This window comes from Pseudophryne corroboree, chromosome 11, assembly GCF_028390025.1.
Source record: "Pseudophryne corroboree isolate aPseCor3 chromosome 11, aPseCor3.hap2, whole genome shotgun sequence".
In the NCBI taxonomy this organism is placed as follows: Eukaryota; Metazoa; Chordata; class Amphibia; order Anura; family Myobatrachidae; genus Pseudophryne; species Pseudophryne corroboree.
The window spans coordinates 260,545,096-260,567,438 of NC_086454.1; the positions used below are offsets into that span (position 1 = coordinate 260,545,096).

At 42.1% G+C, this 22,343-nt stretch overlaps 1 pseudogene; it reads right to left on the reverse strand.

Annotated features, from left to right (window-relative positions):
* Nucleotides 1-3,105: 3,105 nt before the first annotated feature.
* Nucleotides 3,106-22,343, reverse strand: part of LOC134968734 (inactive hydroxysteroid dehydrogenase-like protein 1) — a 62,694-nt pseudogene continuing 43,456 nt past the window's right edge.

The window sequence follows — 22,343 nt, forward strand, 5'->3', positions numbered from 1 at the left end:
AGTGCAGCGAGCCCGCAAGGAGCTTGCAAGGCTCGCACCCACCACACACCTACCCAACCCATAAGAGGGGGTTACATCAGCAAAACATTCTTATTCTAATAATTAGTCTCAAAGAGTGTGACTCTATCTGTATTACACCAAGTGCAGCGTGCTGAAAAGTGTACAGGCTCGGACTGGCCCACAGGGGAACAGGGGAAACCACTGGTAGTCCCCACTTCCTGGGGGGGGGCCCTCCTCCTATAGGGATCAGGTTCTAGACTGTGCACTTGAATTATATATTATACATGTTACCTTATACTGCACAGGATTATGATGTATTCTCTACAGTACATTGCTGTCATTAATCTGGCACATTATCATGCATGCACTAGCATTAATTATTATATAAATTATCAAGGAGTCCAGACCAGGTACTCTATCATGGTTAGCCAAACCTCTGCGGTGGCTGTTCACACCCCCTTTGGAGGCTGGCCACACCTGTAATCATGGGCCCCTACCATTGCATACTCCTGGTGGGCCCTTCATGCTCCAGTCCAACACTGAAAGTGTCAGCCATACTTGCCTACCCTCCCGGAATGGCCGGGAGGCTCCCGAAAAACGGGTGACCTTCCCGGCCCCCCGGAAGAGCAGGCAAGTCTCCCGATATCCGCGGGTCACCCCCTGCCCGCCGCCCACTTAACGAGTAAAGTGGGCGGTCCGGGCAGGCGATGACACGATTCTTTTTGAATCGCTTCATCGTAACCACGCCCCCTGCTGTATAATGCCGGTAATCGCGGCATTACACACCGGGGGCGTGGCTTAAATGACGCGGTCCAGAAGCCACGCCCTGTTCCGCCTCTGGTCCGCCTCCGTTCCGCCTCTGTCCCGCCTCTGTCCCGCCCCCGTCACCTCACTGCCCACCCCCCCTGCTGAGCCGACGGGCTGCTCTCTCCCGGAGAGAGCAGCCCAGAAGTCGGCAACTATGGTGTCAGCTTCTTGTTCAGAATAAACTGCATTGCAATCTCTGCAAATCTTTTATTCTCCACATCATGAGGAGTGTCCATTGATTTCCATGTAGCCATTGTGAATTTTAATCCTATTAATTTTATTTTTTTTAAATGTTATATACACTGGTGACACAATAATTAAAAGCAGGCAAAGTTTTTACCATGAAACATACTACAAGGGGTAAAAGCGTGATCTGCGATGGAAACACGCAACTTCTCTTCCCATGTACAGTATATCGCACATACTTACTGTACTGCAATTTTCATTCTGACTGCTTTTGTATGGTAATCTTCACATTTTAATTTAATCATGTCATATCTCTTTATGCTTCATGCTATGTATGGAGAGTTACTTTTAAATCATTTGATATATATTTACTAAGTTAGTTATTGTCAAGATTTACATAAAAAATATAATTTCGTTTTAGTGTTCAATTGTAATTTATATAGAAAAGGGTGTGGCCGGTTGAAAAAGTTTGTCATGTACGACATGACAGATGAGCACTGGCGTATCTATAATGGATGCAGTGTGTGTGGTGCACACGGGCCCCTGGGTCCAGTGGGGGCCCACAGCGCACACACTATACCCATTTCTTCTATACGCACCTTTCCGGCTTCCATCGGTGACTGTGTGTAGGTCCCCTCCTCTCCCGTATCTGTCACCGCTGCTGCTAGCGCACTGAGCACTAGAGACTGGCACAGTGCCAGAGTCTACAGCGCATGCGCAGGACTCCGAAAAAATGGAGCAGTGGCCATTTCTTTCGGAGTCCTGTGCATGTGCTGTAGATTCTGGCACTGTGCCAGAGTCTCAGTGTTGAGAGCGCATGCAGCGGTGGTGACGGCTTCAGGAGAGGAGGGGGCCCACACACGGAGTCTGCACACGGGTCCCCTCCTCTCTAGAAGTGCAGTTCAGATGAGGATAAGTATGACCAGCCCAGTGACGTGCGGTCAGGTTAGGCAGAGCCTTTCCTGTCATACTAACGGGTGTAGTATGGTATGCCGGCGGCCGGGCTCCCGGCGACCAGCATACCGGCGCCGGGAGCCCGACCGCCGGCATACCGACTGCGTGGCGAGCGCAAATGAGCCCCTTGCGGGCACGTTGGCGCGCTGAGCGCGCCACGCTATTTATTCTCCCTCCAGGGGGGTCGTGGACCCCCACGAGGGAAAATATGTGTCGGTATGCCGGGTGTCGGGATTCTGGCGCCGGTATACTGTGCGCCGGGATCCCGACATTCGGCAACCAGAAGACCACCCATACTAACATATACAACAGAGTTCTGACTATATAAAATATATGAAAAATACAAAGAATATATTATAAATATCTTCTTTGTATTATTCTATTCATTTTTATAGTCAAAACTGTGGAGTAAAAGTTTATGGCAGGGGAGACGCCTATCTTTTCCAAACATCTCTGATCAAAACTCACCAAATTTCCAATCACTATATACTGCTGCACCTCTATATAATGCCCACAGGAACCCTCGGGCTCAAATATTGTTTGTAAATCTGGCTCTGGTACTAGCCAGTGCCTCCTGAGCCATTTACCTCATCGCACGTCCCTGAACTTTTCCAGGATGGAGGACAGCGAAGGAGGAGGGGGTAAAGGTGGTGCAGGAATGTAGCTGGGACAGAGGGCAGATGAAGGTGGGACAGAGGGTAGAGGCCGAGCAGGGATGGAGGTGGGATAGAAGACAGAGTCAGGACAGAGGTGTGGAGGTGGTGTTTGGAATAAGGAATGAAGTAGAATGGACTCAGATGCATCATAGGATGGGTCCAAAACTACTAGTCTATATAATAGTTGACATGCACAGTAGGTCACTAATCCCACTGCCAGTGACACATGACAGATAAGGAGGCCACTGTAGGTTGAGTATAAAAGGCCCGGAATAGGAGACAGAGAAAGAGGAAGGGTAAGAGGCAGGAGAGAATGGAAGTGGAGCAGAAACAGAGACATGACATATGATGGAGGTGAGATAGAAGATGGGGATGAAGGATGGAGATGTGGAGCGAGGGCAGAGCAGGGACATAGGACCACTAATATATATTGTGAGCATATCCATTTTCTACTATTCCAGATTATATGGCGCATGTCCTCAATTCCTTTCAATTGTGGTCTTTACTGAAGGTGCTGAAACAAAAGTCCACAAGGTTCATCCAAAGCCACTGTGACATCCAGACAATCACGGAAACCTGGAGAAAAATAAAATTGTCAGAAAAAAACATATTATTTTTAGATTTGAAAGGTGAGTGGATGAAAGTGTTATGTAACAATTTTCTAAAAAATTTGTTTTTTTTAATGGATGAAAGTGTTATGAATAGAGATGTGACCAATTTTGCTAGTTTTGGTTTTGGCTCTAATTAGCTGTCAGGTTTAGCATTTGGTTCTGGATTTCGGCCACGGTTTTGTTTTTGTTTTCTTCAAAAATTGACCAAAAAAGCAAAAATCACATAGTTTTAACCACCTCACAGATCACAATATTATTTTCATCCAGTTTAGGCCAAAAGGCTGAACTGAGCTAGCTGACTGAGTAAGCTAAGTCACAGTGAGGTGAGGCCTAGTAGCAAAAAGACAATAAAAGAAGAATCAAAAAAAGATTGATTAATTGATTATGGTAGGCAGCTGTATGGTCCACGTTATCCATATTGTTAAACTCAACACACACAAGTTGTACAATTAAAAAGAGCAATTTTTAACTTTATAATCAAATGACAACTCACAGTGGCGAATCACCCAGCTTTATTATGTCAACAATAAAAGAATAAAAAAAGATTGTTTGCTTGATTGTGGTAGGCATTGGCAACTGTATGATTCTATAGGGAAGATACTGATATGCACAAACTTTACTCTGAGAGGCTTAGCAGCAAAAAGAGAATAAAAGAAGAATAAAAAAAAAATTGATTGACTGATCTTCGTAGGCACTGGCAAATATATGGTCAATATTCTCTGTAAGTTGAGGCCTAGTAGTAAAAAGACAATAAAAGAGTAAGACAGTCACCAAAGCCCCCCCCCCCCCAAATGCAGCCAATAATGAAAATAGAGCTACATATAACCAATAAAAATATCTATGCAAAAAACCCATCCCCAATGCATCCCAAAATTACAAATTAAATGCAGCCAATAATGTAAATAGAGCTACATATAACAAATAAAAAATACCTGTGGCAAAAAGACCATACCTAATGTCCACCCTCCCTCAATTACAGCCCATTTTGACTAGAAAAGTGGTGCAAGAAGGAATTGTCCATAGGCCCTTCCACCCACATGTTTGGTATTAAAAAGGACATGCACAGTTTAACAAACCAAGAACTTCAGTGACAGGGACTGACAATTTTTGTGGCTGAAGTGCTTGGTTTGTTTGGGCCCCCACAATTCTTTTTTGCAGGACTACCTCCGATTACTAATGAGGAGGTTGATGATGAGGGTGTTAATAACATTATAATCTTGTAGAATACATTTCATGAACTCATTGCAAATGATGCAACATGGAGGAGGTGCCTTGATGGCTAACATCCCTACCTCTAATGGCTTTCTTTTTATCATGGGCAAGAACTACAGCCACTGGTGGCTGACTTACACCAAGAACTTCCTCATTTTCAGTGTCAGATAGTAGTAGTACACACATATCTCTCTCATCCTGTTCCATTTCCACATGAGCAGCCTCAATTTCTATTATGTCCTCATCACCATCTTCACTTGTAATGCTCCCCACATATGCAGAAATGGTGGAAGGAGTCGAAATAGGCTTCTGTATGAGGACAGTGTGAGAAATGTTAGACTCACACATAGCTAATGTGGACACCCCTGGACTCTCCTCAGGGATATGTGATGGTTCTGAACACACACTTTGTTCTACTGCCTTAGTGTTTATTTTTTTACACCTTTTCTAGACTCTTCTAGTGAAAAAGTCTTGCATCATCATGAGGGGGCAGAAGAAGATGCCCCTCATGATGACAGTTACAGAACCACCACTCATAAGTAAAGGCCAAGGCCTGAGTCTTTCCTTGCCACTGTTAGAGGTGAATGGCATGTTGCTAATTTTATGTTTTTCTGGACTACACTTTCCCTTTTAATAGAGGTGTTTTTTTTTACTACTATGTAGTGTTTTTATGATTTTAGATGCCCTGACTTAAATCCTCTATGCCGCATAGCATTGGCTTTAGATGATGTTGAAGTACAAGTATCATCATCATGACTTGTTGCAGAAGCTGCAGTGCTAGTATTTGCTTGCAGCTCCCGCTCTTCTCTCAACTGATTGTCATGATCCATCTTGATGAACACACTTAAATTGGTCAAAACTACAGTATTATTTATTTACTTGAACCTTTTTTTTTTAAATCACCACTCACTGAGGAGTCACAGTACTTTTATATAATGGATACACAGTAGTCACAGTACTTGTATGTTATGAATACACAGTGGGGTATGGGCTGCGAAGTCACATGACTTGTATGTTATAGCTACACAGTAGTCAAAGTACTTGTATGTTATAGATACACAGTAGGCACAGTACTTTTATGTTATGGCTACACAGTAGTCAAAGTACTTGTATGTAATTTTTACACAGTGGGGTTCAGCACAAAAGAAAAACAATTTTCCACTTTTTTTGTACTTTAACTTTTTGAACTATTTTTTTTTAACTTTTATATTTTTGACTTTTTTAAAGTTTTTTCACTTTTTTTATTTTTACAGTTTTGTTTTATTTTATTTTAAATTTTTTCACTTTCTGAATAACTCCCCCCCCCTTTTTTAACACTGCAGCAGATGAACACTGGACAGTTGCATCACCACATTGGAGCGTAAGGACACTGGACATGTACATCAGCAGCACTGGAGTAGATGGACACTGGACAGATGCATTGGCAGCACTGGAGCAGAAGATCCCTGGACAGGTACTTTGACAGCACTGGAGTGGATGTACACTGGACAGGTGCATTGTCGGCACTGAAATGGATGTACACTGGACAGGTGCATTGTCAGCACTTGAGTGGATGGACACTAGAAAGGTGTGTCGGCAGCACTGGAGCGGATGGACACTGTACAGGTGCGTCGGCAGCACTGGAGTGGATAGACACTGGACAGCCACTTAATAGACTTAGTAAAGCCAATTATGGATGGACACAGCTCAGCTACTTAATGAACACAGCACAACCACTTTAGATGGACACAAGATGCACGTTCATGGAGTCTGGACACAGCTCAGCCACTTGTAAGGATGGACACAGCACCTCTGCTGCTGATCAGAGGAGGTGGTGTACAGAAGTCTGGATGGGACCGGTCCTGCAGTGGTGGTGAGTGCCCAGCTGGGGACACTGTGTGTACTTGGCACTATACTGGGGACATTATGAATAACTGGCACTATATGGGGGACATTATAGGTAACTGCACTATACTGGGTACATCATGGGAACTGTCACTAAACTGTGGCCATTATGTGTAAGGAGCACTAATGTAGGCATCATGGGTAAGGGTGCGTGCTTTTGGGGGGCTCACTAAAAGAAATGGACCGTGAATGATCTTAAAGTCCAAATGGCCCCTCGCAGAGAAAAGGTTCCCCACCCCTGAGAATTAACCAGTGCTGTGAATTAAAAAAAAAAATTGGAGTGTAAGGGTAACAATATCCAAATAGGTGCATATAATTAAAAAAGTATATAACAACATACTGATAACCATAAACAGCAAATATATGTCACAAATGCATGAATACAGAAATAGCCAATATTTCACAAATACAAATTAAGCATACAAATGCTACATAAATCTAGCACATTCCTGCATCAAAGTGGCATAAGCATCTCTTTGGGTAAAACCATTTCAATTAGAACAAATTAATTGCCTGATAACACTGGTCAACACTATGCCTATAGTCCAGAATTTTTCAGTCTCATTAGGGTAATTTGAGGGTGCTGATTCTGAATATGACATTGGTTTTCCCAGATTGGCTCTACTTTTTGAGATAATTGTGTACCCCCATGAAAAACAGTAAAACGCATATTAAGTTTTGGATATGCAGAACTGTGTAGCTTAGCATATAGAAATTACTACAAATCACTTCAAAAGAAACTCAAGACACTCAAAATTAATATTTATTTGATGAAACAACACATAAACATAGTAAACTTTTGACATTTATTGCTTTAAAAACCACTGCTAGTGTGATTTTTATAGGAGTGATTGTCACAGTCACGTATAAGACACCAACAGTAGTCAGCCATCATATGCCTGTCCCATCTACCTTGAAACCTCTCCTCCACCACTTTTATGTCCTGGTGAAATCTCTCGCCTTGTTCCTCACTGTAGTCTCCTAAGTTAACTGGGAATCTGTCCAAGTGAATTTGAAGAAAGTGCACCTTTATGCTCATATTTGACCCTATCGTCTGCAAATTGTTTTAGCATGTTTTCAACCAATACTTGATAATTCTCGGCTTTGTGATTTCCCAAAAAATTCTTAATGACAGAAACATAACTGGCCCAGGTAGAAGATTCAACAGGATTCATAGATTTTCTAAAATTAGAATCATTCACAAGTTTTCAAATTTGTGGACCATTAATGACACCAGCTTTATTTTTTTGAATGCTTCATCCTGAAAATGACCTGCAAATATACTTGAAGTAATCACCATCTCTATTTGGGGCCTTAACAAATTGCTTCATTAATCCCAACTTTATATGGAGAGGTGGAAGAATAATCATTATCTTGATCGCCAAGCTTTATACCAAAATATGCAAGATAGGCTTGCTTCACAAATTCAGTGATTTATTTTCTTTGCTTGAGGAATGTGTATTCGCCACAAATGTAACAAAATACATCAGGATAATTTAAGCAAGATCTTCGAGATGAACTCATGTTTGCATGGAAAAATATAAAATTTTGCTCTTTAATGATGTTTGTGAATGAAGAAACAAGTAACTAAAAGTATCAGATGCAGTACACAATGAAGATCAAACCACAACTACTAAGACAAGCAGGTCTAAAGCGCTTATGGGTAAAAATGCAATTTCACGGTATATGCAATATCTAAAAGAATAGAGCCAATCTGGGAAAACCAATGGCATATATGGAATCAGCACCCTCAAATTACCCCAAATTCATTCAAATATCCTTGACTATACAACTTTTTTGTTGTTGTTGAGCGGTGTAATAGATAAAGACAATAATATTACACAACAGCTATGACAACATAGCAGATATTTGTGCACAAAAAATGGCATAAACCCACTCCAAAATATACACATAAATAGACATCAATTACACAACACATATAAGACATATAAACATATACAACACAACACAAAACTGGTCACTTACGATTGTATAGTCAGGAAAAATATAGTCAAGCAACTAAAAACTAAGAAAAACATTAATGTTCATATTGCTGAATGATCGCAATCAACTACAGTATGTAAAAAGATATATAAGGAATGCCCCTGTTTACTCCACGAGGAAATATAGTGTCCAATGTAAAAATCTATCTCGCTTCTCTTTTTTTCAATCCGCTCAATTGGTCACCACCATGAATGTTTATTGGTATATGGTCAATCAGCATACACATTAGACTGGCCACAGAATGTCCAGCCTACAAAAAATGTTAAGTGTTTGGCTTATCAGTCTGACTGGTATACAACACTGCTCTAATTGAAGATCTGCTATTTGCCATCCGATTTCTGAAGCAACTCTTGGTCATGTTAACATAAAGTCCGCATGGGCATTGTAACAAATAGATGAAAAAGTCCATCTCACAATGCATGCGGTGTTTGATGCAGATTTTTTTGCCACTATGCGGGTGTGTAAATGTGGATCCAACCATCACAGACCTGCATGTCGTGCAATCAGCAAACTTGAAGCAACCCAACCTCCTATTGGGCAACCATGTGCCTTGTTGCTTCTGTGGTTGCAATAATGGACGCATTAGCAAGATCCTTAAATTAGGTCCTCTGCGGTATGTACAAAGGGAGGTGTTCTTCCAAGGCTTTTCAATGTAGAGTCACTGGCTATAATCAGCCAGTGGTTAGAAATGATGCTATTGGTCTGATGCACCGTACAATCATAGGTGCTGGTAAAGATGGTTCGAATTGCATCAAAATGGCTAGTGTGAGTATTGTTAGTTTGTGCAAATTTTCACGTGCCTTTTGAAGACAACTTTGGATAGTCTAAGGAGTATAACCCCATTCAAGAAATTATGCTGACATGTCTTCAATCTGTTTTTCAGCCAGATTTTGTGAGGTATTGATCCACAAAATGTGCAAAAATTGTGAAATAGGTAATCCTTCTTTGAGAGGACTAGCATGATGGCTAGTAGAGTGCAATAATGTGTTGCGGTTAGTTTCTTTTCTATACATAGTAGTGGCTACTGCGGTGCCATTGTGAAAAACTTTCACATCCAAAAAATTTAATTCTGAACTGTGAATGCTGCTGGTAAATCTAATAAGGGACTCAAGAGCATTTAAAAAATCAACCATCGCAGTGAACTGTCTGTTGGTGCCCAGCCAAATGAGGAAAATGTAATCAATATACCTTTTTATAATAAATAATCATAGAACCAAAGTTAGGTATGATGCCATGTACAAATTAACATAAGCCGGTGCCAAGTTGGACACCATGGCGGTGCCATTTAACTGCAGATAATAACTGCCATTGGAGAGAAAGTGGTTATTGGTTAGAACTAACCAGGTCAAATTTAGTAAAAACTCAGAGTGTGGTCCCTGCCAAGGATATAAGATGAGTGCATCAGCAATAGCAGCTATGCCCTCCTCATGTGGAATCATCGTATAAAGAGAGTTCACATCAATGGTGGCTAACATTGCATTATGTGGTATCTCACTTAATGCCCTTATGCCATCCAAAAAAATCACATGTGTCTCTCAGGTGGCTAGACATAGACATCACAATAGGTTGGAGAAATGCATCCACAAACTGTGCCAGTGGTTGCAATACTGATTTGCGCGCTGATATGATCGGCTGCCCAGGAGGATCCACTAATGTTTTGTGGATCTTAGGTAGAGTGTATAAAAGTGGCCATACTGGATGCTCAACCTTCAGAAAGCCATTCATATCTGCATCAATCCAACCATGCGCTAAAGCTGAATCCAGCACTCTGTCAACAGATCGTTTAATGAAAGGCATAGGATTTTCCTGAATCTATTTGTATGTTTTGGAGTCTGCCAATTGTCTAAGGATCTCATTATTATACTCATTATTATACCCATCTTGCAGGTTTTAAATTTAATATACTGTAAGTCCCTGTGGACTGCTGTATAGTTGTGTGCTCTGCCGGTCTGTGTTGACTCCACACGGTGTCTATCCACTCCAGTGCTGAGCTGACCTAACCTATCTGTGTCCATTGTGTCCATCCACTCCAGTGGCTGAGCTGACCTGACCTATCTGTCCACCATGTCCATCCATTCCAGTGGCTGTGCTTACCTGACCTACAGTATAGTATCTGTGTCTACCGTGTCCATCCATTGCAGTGGCTGAGCTGACCTGATCTATCTGGGTTCACTGTGTCCATTCACCCCAGTGGCTGACCTGACTTATCTGTCCACTGTGTCCATCCACTCCAGTGCTGAGCTGACCTATCTGTCACTTCAGTCCCCTCAGGCTTCTTAGTTTTAATATTGGCTGAGCTAGATTACAGTACAGACAGTTAGCAAGTCATTGTTTATTACTTCCACAGGCCATACCCTACTGCATTTACATAAATAATAAAATTATAATAATATGAGCACTGTGACTCTGCAGTGTGAGTAGCTATTTGCAAAAAAAGTTAAAAAAATTTAGAAAAGTTTTAAAAAATTGTTCTTTTTTTGTACAACTTGTGTGTGATGTACTCCACTGCGTTCACATAAATATAAGCAGTGTGACTCTGCAATGTGCATTGCCATTTGTGAAAAAAGTAAAATATACCAATTTTTTTATACAACTTGTGTGCACTGTACCCCACTACGACTTGTTCAAACAAATATAAGTGGCGCGACTCCTTGCAGTGTGAGTTGTCATTAGCTAAACATATTGTTCTTTTGTTTGTACAACATGTTTTCATAAGGGAAAGAAAGGGGGAGAGGGAATGGGAATGATCTACTTCTGCACAAGTTTTTCCTTATTATATCCCCAATTGTTCATGTTGTCATTGAATAGAATCTAGAAGATGGGGGTGCTGCCCAAGACAATGGTACTAGAATACGAAAAAACAAAAGAACAAGATTGTCTTTTACATTGGCGCACTTAGAGAGAAAAAAGTATGATTTCAATATGATTGTTTGAATTTAAAACTTAACTTTTATTCGTTATTTTCCTAAAATATCCTGTCTTATGAAATATAAACATATATGTAAAAAATATAATTGAATAAAGTTAATTACAATATCACATGGGCTCACTGTATTCTTATTCCATTTATGTTAGATAAATTAATATTGTGACTGTATAAATATCAAGGCTTCACATTAAATTTTATTCAGGGGGGCAATGTTTGTATGCTGAATTTACTCTGGATGCATATATAAATCCCACTACAGCTATAATATGGTAGACTTATAGAGAGATGGATTTCATATTGGTATTTTCAATTTTCAATACACATTATGGTTTATACACTGAAAAAGATGTTAAACAAAAATATCTGAATTTTTGTATTCTGTTGCACCCAATAAATGGGTTCTTATTAACTTACTGAAAAACATGAAGGGAAGAGACAAAGAAAAAAACAAAGAAAAAAACCACATCCACACACCACGTCTATTGTGTAAACTAATAATATATCTGACGTCTGTTGATAAGGGTATTCGATTTCTATGGCTGGTATAAATTGCATATGAGTCTCTCTCAGAGAATTATCCTCTCATATGCATTCCAAGATACGATCTTGCACCTTATCTTGTACACAGACTAATTCCAATTAAACCCACTAATAATAATATACAGTACCCTAGTGAGTAATGTCTGGTAATTCAGGTTGTTGCTTATCACAATTGAAAAAGGGTCTGTATCATGTTCCTATAGGTGGGTATTGTTTTACAGATCTCCAAAAAAGGTTTACTGACAGTGGGTTGGAAATAAACATTTGTTTTAAAATTCAGTGTCACATCCAGTTGTATATATCACATGTATTTCCAAATGTGTAATATAAATAAAATAATAAAATAATAAAAATAATAAAATATCCCATAATTTTCCTCTGCAAGTTCTGAAAGTGCAGGTGCTGGGTATATTGTGTATTCTTTCATTCCAGAGTTTAAATGTTCAATGCGGGCACCTAGAGTTTATTAAATATCATTAAAAACCACAGTTCATATCATACCTATACATTTGTAATTATAGGCAGTTATATTATATTTTTGCATAATTATCATTTATAATCCAAAGTTTCTCCATCAATCCCTTGGTTCACATACATATACATATAGGGTTGAAATTGGGAATATGGTGTTGTTAAAATACAGACCAACATATAGCCTTCAATTGCTAATGTATATACCAAATCGATATAACATCAGTGTTTCAAGAATTAATACTTTCGGATATGGAATATACAAATACAATCACAGGGAACGGGTGCTATCGAGAGAGAGAACAAAAACTACATTTACCTAGAGCACTCTGATAATACTTGATTCGCTGAGGTAGTCACGTGATCGGCTGAGCACTGAAGAAGTTGCGCTATTGGATACAGACGGCACGTGACCACAGAAAAATAGGACTACATTTCCCGGCATCCCGAGCGCCAGTTCGGGATGGATTATCATTGGATAGGATGAACAAATGACTCTTGTACCCGTTCGTATTGGCCACTTGAAACTTTAAACCTTTACTGATGAGGGCAATCTGGTTCGCCCTGACGAAGCCTGTTTGTGAAACGTGTACGCCGGCGTTTCTCGGACTCACCGTTTTAAAGAAATGTGACAATATGCAATAGTACAATTCACTAATAATGATCGAAAATGGGGGGACCATGGCTAATTAGCTGAAAGGGAATGTCAGACATATATTACATAGGTAGCACAGACTTAGACTGCGAGTACAACACTGTGAAATACTGCTATTAGTTAAGAGGGAATGTCAGATATATATCACATAGGCAGCATAGATTTAGACTGTGAGCATAATACTGTGATATGTGGAACACAAGGGACATATCTTTCTATAATTAACCTGCAAGGGCTATAGAAATTCTGCTACATTGTATTAACAGAGGATTAAAACAATATTGAACTCATTGTGGTGAACAATCGGATTAAAATCCCAAGCAGTGTAGAATCATTTATACAAGTTTTTTGTGTGCCTCAGTCCTGATCTACTAGTAGCATTTGTATAAACATGCACTGGATGTCTAGTTAAAAATGGAACGCAGGGGACACTTTTATTTACAACTAACTTGTAATTGTTACAAAGATCTATCTACACTGTATCAACAGAGAACAATTGTAGAATTAAAGTCTCTGTGGGAAGTATTCAGACACAAATGAAAAATAATGTAGAAATATTTACAAAGACCCCTGTCTGTTCCTGTTTTCACTGATCAGCATTACTACTATTATCTTAATATTCCCGCATTGAACATTTAAACTCTGGAATGAAAGAATACACAATATACCCAGCACCTGCACTTTCAGAACTTGCAGAGGAAAATTATGGGATATTAATACACATTTGGAAATACATGTGATATATACAACTGGATGTGACACTGAATTTTTAAACAAATGTTTATTTCTTTTTCATCCACTAGGGGTCACTGGAGTACTCTTGGGGATATGGATGGCTTCCGCAGGAACAGGGCACTGAATAAATTAAAATTTTTAACTACTCCTCCCCTCCGTATCCCAGAGTACCTCAGTGTTTTTTCTGTGCTTGTCGGAGCAACAGGGCTGGTGTGGGGCTCCCACACTTAGTGAATATTTAGTAATTTTTATTTTTATTTTTACAACTTAAGCACATCCCTTCCCAGTTTATACTAAAAATGTGGGTCCGGGATAGTGCCGCTGCGCGAAGGCAGCGCATGGCGTGTCGGTACTCACAAAGAGCACCCTCACAGCAACACGCAGCCCACTGACTGCTGCAAGAGCTGGACGGAGCTTACAGGAAGAAGCCCTCCCTACAGGAAAACAAGGTATGCTGGGGTGACGGGGCGGTCAGTGCAGGCTGCCGCCCCGCTGTGTGGGGAAAGATGTTCTAACACCACGCTGTTCACTAAGAAGCCAGTTACGAGGGCTCAGAAACCGCCGCACCCACCGCTAACACAGGCGCCCACCCAGCCGCAACGTCCGCGCTGTGAGGCTCACAGACACGCCGCTCCGGCCCGCCGCACCACGGCCACACTTTCAGAATCAGAAACTGTGATGGCTTGCAGGTATAGTAACCTGACACAATGCTGGTTAGGATGAACACCCACAAGTTCAATTCCCCATGCTGCTTCCTTTCAACTCGGCCGCATATATCGCGTTCCCCGCCTCCCTGCAATGTCCCAGGGGCCGCTTCCCGGCAACCGCTCCCCGCTGAGACACATCGCTACACGGAGCACAGGGAGAGGGGGGGGGGGGGAGAAGTCAGATCACAGGCAGAGCTGCTGCAAGGGAGTAAAATAGATTGGGCTGCCATATTATTTATGCTGCATAAGTTATATTAATAGGCTATTAAGCCTATATTCAATCCACAGTCAGGTGCAGGTTATAAATTCATGTATGGTAACCTACACTGTGATTATAACTGTAAACTTGGCATGGACCATTTTAACATGTTTCCTGTTTGTGATTTCAGAACGTTCCTGTCCTACATCTCTACTCCACCGAAGGCGCAGGGGTGTTAGTGGGAATTTTTTGGATCAGGTTTCACATAGTGCTGGCCACGTGCATTGCACTTCGGCCATATATATATTTTACACACCTTAAGTAACAATTGTACTGAGTCGTGCAGGTGTCTGTCTTTGTATATTGTATTGTCTGTCTGCATAGGGCACCAGAAAAAAAACTAAAAAGAAGCATGTTTTGTCGGTTTCCATTCCGGAAGCCGGTTTTATCCCCGGACACTCCATGGTCTATGTTAGCAAATGTAATGGCTGGGTTGAAATCAGAATTGGCCGCCGCTCGACACGAGCGGGAAGCGGCAAGATGGGAGTCTCGGGTAAGACTGCCAGAATTACAGGAGGGCTCTCAGCCTTTGCAAAGGTCCAGGTCCACTTGGGATACAAGGGATAAATTTAATTTGTCTTATAATTTACCAGTTTCTGCTTGGTTGCAGTCTGAAGATTCTATGCCAGACCTCACTGCGCAAAATAAGGGTGAGGAGCGCGAATTAGACTAGCAGTCAGGTACTGCAGGTTTTGACAGCACAAGTATTGATAAAGGTCAGTGTTTTAGTCTCTGAAGTTTACAGAGACTAAGGAGCCACTGATATATAATAAAGTCGTATTTACTAAACGACAGAGATCTCCAATGGGTTTCCTGTTTCGAAATCTCTTAATAAGATGTTGATAGAAACTTGGAAGAACCGGATAACCGGTTCTTTACCTCGCCGATTTAAGTCTAATTACCCGTTTCCACAGTCAGTGACATCTACATGGGAGAATCCGCCATTGGTGGATTCGTCTGTTTTAAAACATATAAAGACCCTTCAGATCGTAAATAGAAGGGCATTTGGGTAACTAAGGCGCTAATTGTATGGATAACAGAACTCAAGATGACGATCACCTTATACTTCTCAATAATCAAATCTGAGAAGCTGCTAGGTATCTATGTACAGCTTCTCCTACCGGCTGTCAGCTCACTTCTCGCCTTTCATCGTCGCTAACTACAGCACGAGCACTCTGGCTGCGTTCTTAACAAGCGGAGTCAGAGGTCAAAAGAATACGAGGGCGAGAAATTGTTTGGTCCTAAATTGGACAGATGGATTTCTGAGGCCATGGGGGTAAAGTCTGTTTCCCTACCATTGCCTCCAACGGTACCTAGACGGAAATACTCTGGCCCGGCGTTCAAATCCTTTACACCTCAGCCCTTTCGAGGCCATGGTAGAAGAACAGCCACGCCTGGTAGACGAGGCAAGGACGTGGTTTCCAACAAACCAACACCAGTCGTCAGGACGCTAGGGTCACCGACAAGCCACTGGCATGATGGGCTCCCAGCCCATCTCGGATTTCCAATTGTGGGGTATATGCAATTAGCTGCGAATCACGGCAAATTATCGCCGTTTTTTAATTCGACACAATTCGACAGGTGAATTCCGGCAGGTGGCTTCCGGAATTCACCATATTCAATGAAAAACGGATTCGACAGTCCCGCGGGCGAAAAACGGCCGATTTGCCGGATTTTGCCGCGATTTAAAAAAAACGGGGAAAAACCCGGTAAAAAATGGCGCGGGGTCCCCCCTCCAAAGCATAACCAGCCTCGGGCTCTTCGAGCTAGTCCTGGTTCTAAAAATGCGGGTGAAAAATTGACAGGGGATCCCCCGTATTTTTAAAACCAGCACCAGCCCCCCATCCGCAGCCCTTGGATTGGGGGGACAGCCTCGGGCTTCACCCCTGGCCCTTGGGTGGCTGGGGGGGGACCCCTTGATTGAAGGGGTCCCCACTCCCCCAGGGTACCCCGGCCAGGGGTGACTAGATGGATATTTAATGCCACGGCCGCAAGGCACTGTATAAAAGTGACCCCCGGCTGTGGCATTATCTGTCCAGCTAGTGGAGCCCGATGCTGGTGTATAAAATACGGGGGACCCCTACTCTTTTTGTCCCCCGTATTTTTTGCACCAGCACCAGGCGCAGAGCCCGGTGCTGGTTTTAAAAATACGGGGGATCCCCTGTCAATTCCCCCCCCCCCCCCGCATTTTTAGAACCAGGACCAGCTCGAAGAGCCCAAGGCTGGTTATGCTTTGGAGGGGGGACCCCACGCCATTTTTTTTCTGAATTTTACCATTCCATCTAAAAAAAAAATATATATATATTATTTTAAAAAATATATAAATAATACTTGTGCCTCCAAAAAAGACAAACCAAGTACCTAATCCCTTCTAATATAAATAGATATGCTATTATCAATAAAAAAAACACAAAAAAAAACATGTTTTAAATTTTTTTAATTAGTTTCACCCACCAAAGTGTGGCGGATTGAAAATGTTGAATTTACTGTCTAAAAGCACTGTTGTCGAATTTCCAAACTTCAATTGAATATACTTTGGTCGAATTGCAGCACTTGTATCATTGCAGAAAAGTCGAATTTGACAAAAGTCGAATTTCAAAAAGTAGAATTTTGAAAGTCCGTTTTTTGGACAGAAAGTACTGAATTGCATTGACGATTTTTTTGGGGGGGCGAAAAAGTCCAGAAATTCGACAATTTCGGGAATTTGACCGCAATTGCATATACCCCTGTGGGAGCACGTCTTCAGACATTCCATTTGGCAGAGTTCCAGACATCCACAGATCGGTGGATCCGCAATTTAGTGTTAAAAGAAAGATTATTCGTCATCTGGTACAATTGGCTGTCTCCCGCCACTGCGGGTTTTCAAGACAGGACTGCCTCTGTCGGACGACAAGAGGCGGTTCGGCAATTTGCCATTCAGTCTCTACTGGATTCGGCAGTTTGATTCCGGTCCCTGTACACCAACAAGGTCACGGTTATTATTCCAGTCTGTTTGGGGGATCAAAAGTCGGATGGCTCCGTCAGGCTAATATTGAACCTAAAGGGTCTCAATCAGTACGTCACTTACTACAGATTAAAGAGGGAATCTCTGCGGTCAGTAATTGCAGGTTTACAGCCACAGGAATTCATGATTGCGCTAGATCTCAAGGTTGTGTACTTACACATTCCGATTTGCCCACCCCATCAGAGGTGCTTATGTTTTGCAATACGGCAGAATCATTACCAGTTTCAGGCTCTACCGGTTGGCCTCTCGTCAGCGCCTTAGGGTATTCACCAAAGTGATGTCTGTGATGATAGTTCATCTCAGATCCCTGAATGTGATAATAGTTCTGTACTTGGACAAATCTGCTCATCAAAGCTCCGTCTCAACAGATGTTCCTCCAACATGCGTTGCTAATGTACAAGATACTAGTTTACCAAGGTTGGATTGTCAACTTCAAGAAATCACATCTAATTTCGTCTCATCGACTTCAATTCCTAGTTATGATTCTCGGTACGGTAAATCAAAGAATTTACCTACCAGAACAGAAAGTACAGATTATTTGTCATCTGGTACAATACTGCTCAAGCCATGCACAGTCTCGGTACATTTGTGCATTCGCCTCTGAGGCACATTGGTGGCGGCTTTCGAAGCAATTCAGTTCGGAAGATTTCACTCACGTCCATTTCAACTGGATGTGCTCATACAGTTGTTGGGTTCGCATCTGCAGATTCACCACAGGGTGAGGTTGTCACCACGGGCAAGGGTATCTCTACTCTGGTGGCTCAAAGTACACAATCTAACCGCAGGGAAACAGTTTGGCACCTGGATTTGGATAATTCTCACGACGTACGCGAGTCTCAGAGGTTGGGGAGCTGTAGTTCAAAATTGTCAGCTCCAGGGTCTCTGGGCGGATCACAAAAGATTGCTGTCTATAAATGTCCTGGAACTCCGGGCAATTTACAATGCGCTACGACAAGCAGTACACATGCTTCGGTCTCAGACTGTTCAGGTGCAGTCAGACAATGCGATGGCGGTCGCATACATCAACAAACAAGGAGGAACGGGAAGCCGCATGGCAATGCAGAAAGTAGCTTGGATCCTCAGGTGGGCCGAGTATCACCAAGTGATATTGTCGGCAGTGTTCATTCCGGGAGTGGACAACTGGGAGGCGGATTATCTCAGCCGTCTGGATTTTCATCCAGGAGAATGGGCATTAAATCCAGAAGTGGTTCACATGTTGATCCAGAGATGGGGTTACCCTCAAGAGGACCTGATGGCATCCCGCCACAATCACCAAACGCCCAGTATGTGTCCAGAATGAGAGATCCAAAGGCAGTGGATGCTCTCGCAATCGCGTGGCCGTACAGCCTCGTGTATCTGTTTCCACCATTCCGCTGCTCCCTCTGTTGCTAAAACGGATCAAAAGAGAGTCCACCACAGTCATACTAGTGGCGCCTCATGGGCCTCGGAGAGCTTGGATTTCTCGGATCTCAGTGGACTACTCGCAGACAATCCTTGGCCGCTCCCACTATGGCCGGACCTGTTACAACAGGGTCTGTTCCTTTACCCCGAGTTAGCGCGGCTGCGTTTGACAGGGTGGCTGTTGAGATCGCCCTCTTAAGAAGAGAGGGCATTCCAGAATCGGTTATACCAACCATGTTACGAGCTAGGAAGCCAGTTACGGCAGCTAATTATTACAGAATTTGGCGTGCCTATATAGGTTGGTGTGAAGCTCGGAAGTTTCCGACATCATCTTTCAAGTTATCCCGTCTTTTGTTATTTCTACAGACGGGGTTAGATGGAGGACTGCATTTATCTACACTAAAGGTGCAGGTATCTGCTTTGTCAATTTTACTTTCAAAGACGACTGGCTCTATTGCCGTCTGTACACACCTTTCTGCAAGGTGTCCTCAGAGTACAGCCTCCATTCATTCCGCCTACAGCGCCATGGGACTTGAATCTGGTTTTAGATTTCTTACAATCTTCATATTTTGAACCCTTACAACAAGTGGATATTAAGTTTCTCACTTGGAAAACAATTTTTCTTCTAGCCTTAGCTTCGGCAAGGCGTGTTTCAGATTTGGGTGCCTTGTCATGCAAGCCACCGTATTTGGTGTTTCATGATGACAGAGCGGAACTTCGGATGAATTCCGTTTTTCTTACCAAAAGTAGTGTCATCTTTTCACATCAATCAACCAATAGTAGTTCCTGTGTTAACAGGAGATTCTGGAACTGTGGATGTGGTACGCGCACTACGCGTTTATGTATCCCGAACGTCTACAGTTCGTAAGACGGATACGTTGTTTGTTCTCTGTGATGCTTCCAAGTTGGGTTGGCCAGCTTCTAAGTAGACCTTATCCAGATGAATAAAACTGACCATACGTTAGGCTTACCTTCATGCTAGGTTACAGCCGCCTGCATCAGTAACAGCTCATTCCACACGTTCTGTGGGAACGTCATGGGCAGCTGGTCATGGAGCTTCTACGACACAGCTTTTGCCGTGCGGCTACATGGTCTTCAGTGCACATGTTTGTGCGCTTTTAAAAGTTTTATACGTTTGCGGCATCAGCATATAGCTTTGGCCGCCTAGTATTACAGGTGCCAAACAGCTCTCCCGCCCACGGGGGAAACTTTGGTACGTCCCAAGAATACTCCAGTGACCCCTAGTGGATGAAAAAGAAAATAGGATTTTGGTACTTACCAGGTAAATCCTTTTCTTTGAATCCATAGGGGGCACTGGACGCCCACCCAGAGCAGTTTTACCTGGCTTGTGGTAAGTTCAGGGGATCTTATGTTAACACACTCTCACCGACTGGTTCAAATGATCAAGTTCTATCGGTTATGGTGTCAACTGTATAGTTGTCAGTAACGTTATGTGTCAACTTTATTGTTGTCCGTTATGTTATATGTAATTCTCCATTGTCAACCTCTCTATAGCTCCTGTTCGGCTCAGTAAAAAACACTGAGGTACTCTGGGACATGGAGGGGAGTAGTTCAAAATTTTAATTTATTCAGTGCCCTGTTCCTGCGGAAGCCGTCCATATCCCCAAGAGTACTCAAGTGCCCCCTATGGATTCAAAGAAAAGGATTTACCTGGTAAGTACCAAAATCCTATTTTCCAACCCACTGTCAGTAAACCTTTTTTGGAGATCTGTAAAACAATACCCACCTATAGGAACATGATACAGACCCTTTTTCAATTGTGATAAGCAACAACCTGAATTACCAGTCATTACTCACTAGGGTACTGTATATTATTATTAGTGGGTTTAATTGGAATTAGTCTGTGTACAAGATAAGGTGCAAGATCGTATCTTGGAACGCATATGAGAGGATATATCTCTGAGAGACTCATATGCAATTTATACCAGCCATAGAAATTGAATACCCTTATCAACAGATGTCAGATATATTATTAGTTTACACAATAGATGTGGTGTGTGGATGTGTTTTTTTTCTTTGTTTTTTTCTTTGTCTCTTCCCTTCATGTTTTTCAGTAAGTTAATAAGAACCCATTTATTGGGTGCAACAGAATACAAAAATTCAGATATTTTTGTTTAACATCTTTTTCAGTGTATAAACCATGATGTGTATTGAGAATACCAATATGAAATCCATCTCTCTATAAGTCTCCCATATTATAGTTGTAGTGGGATTTATATATGCATCCAGAGTAAATTCAGCATACAAACATTGCCCCCCTGAATAAAATTTAATGTGAAGCCTTGATATTTATACAGTCACAATATTTATTTATCTAACATAAATGGAATAAGAATACAGTGAGCCCATGTGATATTGTAATTAACTTTATTCAATTATATTTTTTACATATATGTTTATATTTCATAAGACAGGATATTTTAGGAAAATAACGAATAAAAGTTAAGTTTTAAATTCAAACAATCATATTGAAATCATACTTTTTTCTCTCTAACTAGGGTATTCAATTATCCGCAAATTCGCGGCAATTTTTCGCCCCGAAAATTTTTCGCGGCAATCGGGCGAAAATTGCCGCGAAAACGCTCCATTTTTCTACCAATTTAATTCCAAAGGGGTTTCACGTGAAAATTCTTGCAGTGAAAAGTGCAGGTGAAAATGGGGAAATCAGCCTGTACCCCAAAAAATGCTAAACTAACATAGGAAAACAGAAGAGAAGTGTGTTAGAGATCACATTAGAGAGTTTTTGGGGACTTAAATTGTGTGAAATGGCTGTTATATGCATTTTTAAAAAAAATGCAAAAAAATGATAGAAAGCAAGTTTTTTTTAGCAAAATAAATGCTCTCATTACATTTGGGGTACATGAAAATGGGTATAAGTATATATTTGGGTCATTTTAAGGTACTTTAAAAAAAAGTGGAAACAGACCGATTACTCTAGGGGTGGGCAACATGCGGCCCACGGGCCGGATGCGGCCCGCGAACCGATTCTGCCTGTCCCGCTGTCCCATACCACTGTGCAATGACAAGCGGCCCGGCTGAGCCGCTTGTCATTGCGCTACGAAGCTCCGAGATGCGGCGCCGCTGAGGAAATACCCGGTCTGCTGACCGGGATTTCCTCTGTGACATCAGGCGCTGGGCGGCATAGGGGGCGGAGCCACGGCAGGAGCGTGCAGAGGGCAGCGGGCAGCAGCAGCGGCTCTGCGCAGGGCAGCGGTTCTGGCAGAAGGCGGTGGATAATCTGGGCAGCAGATCTGCCACTGTGAAAAACATGCATCAAAGGTAAAGCTGCTATATGGGTTGGGGGGGG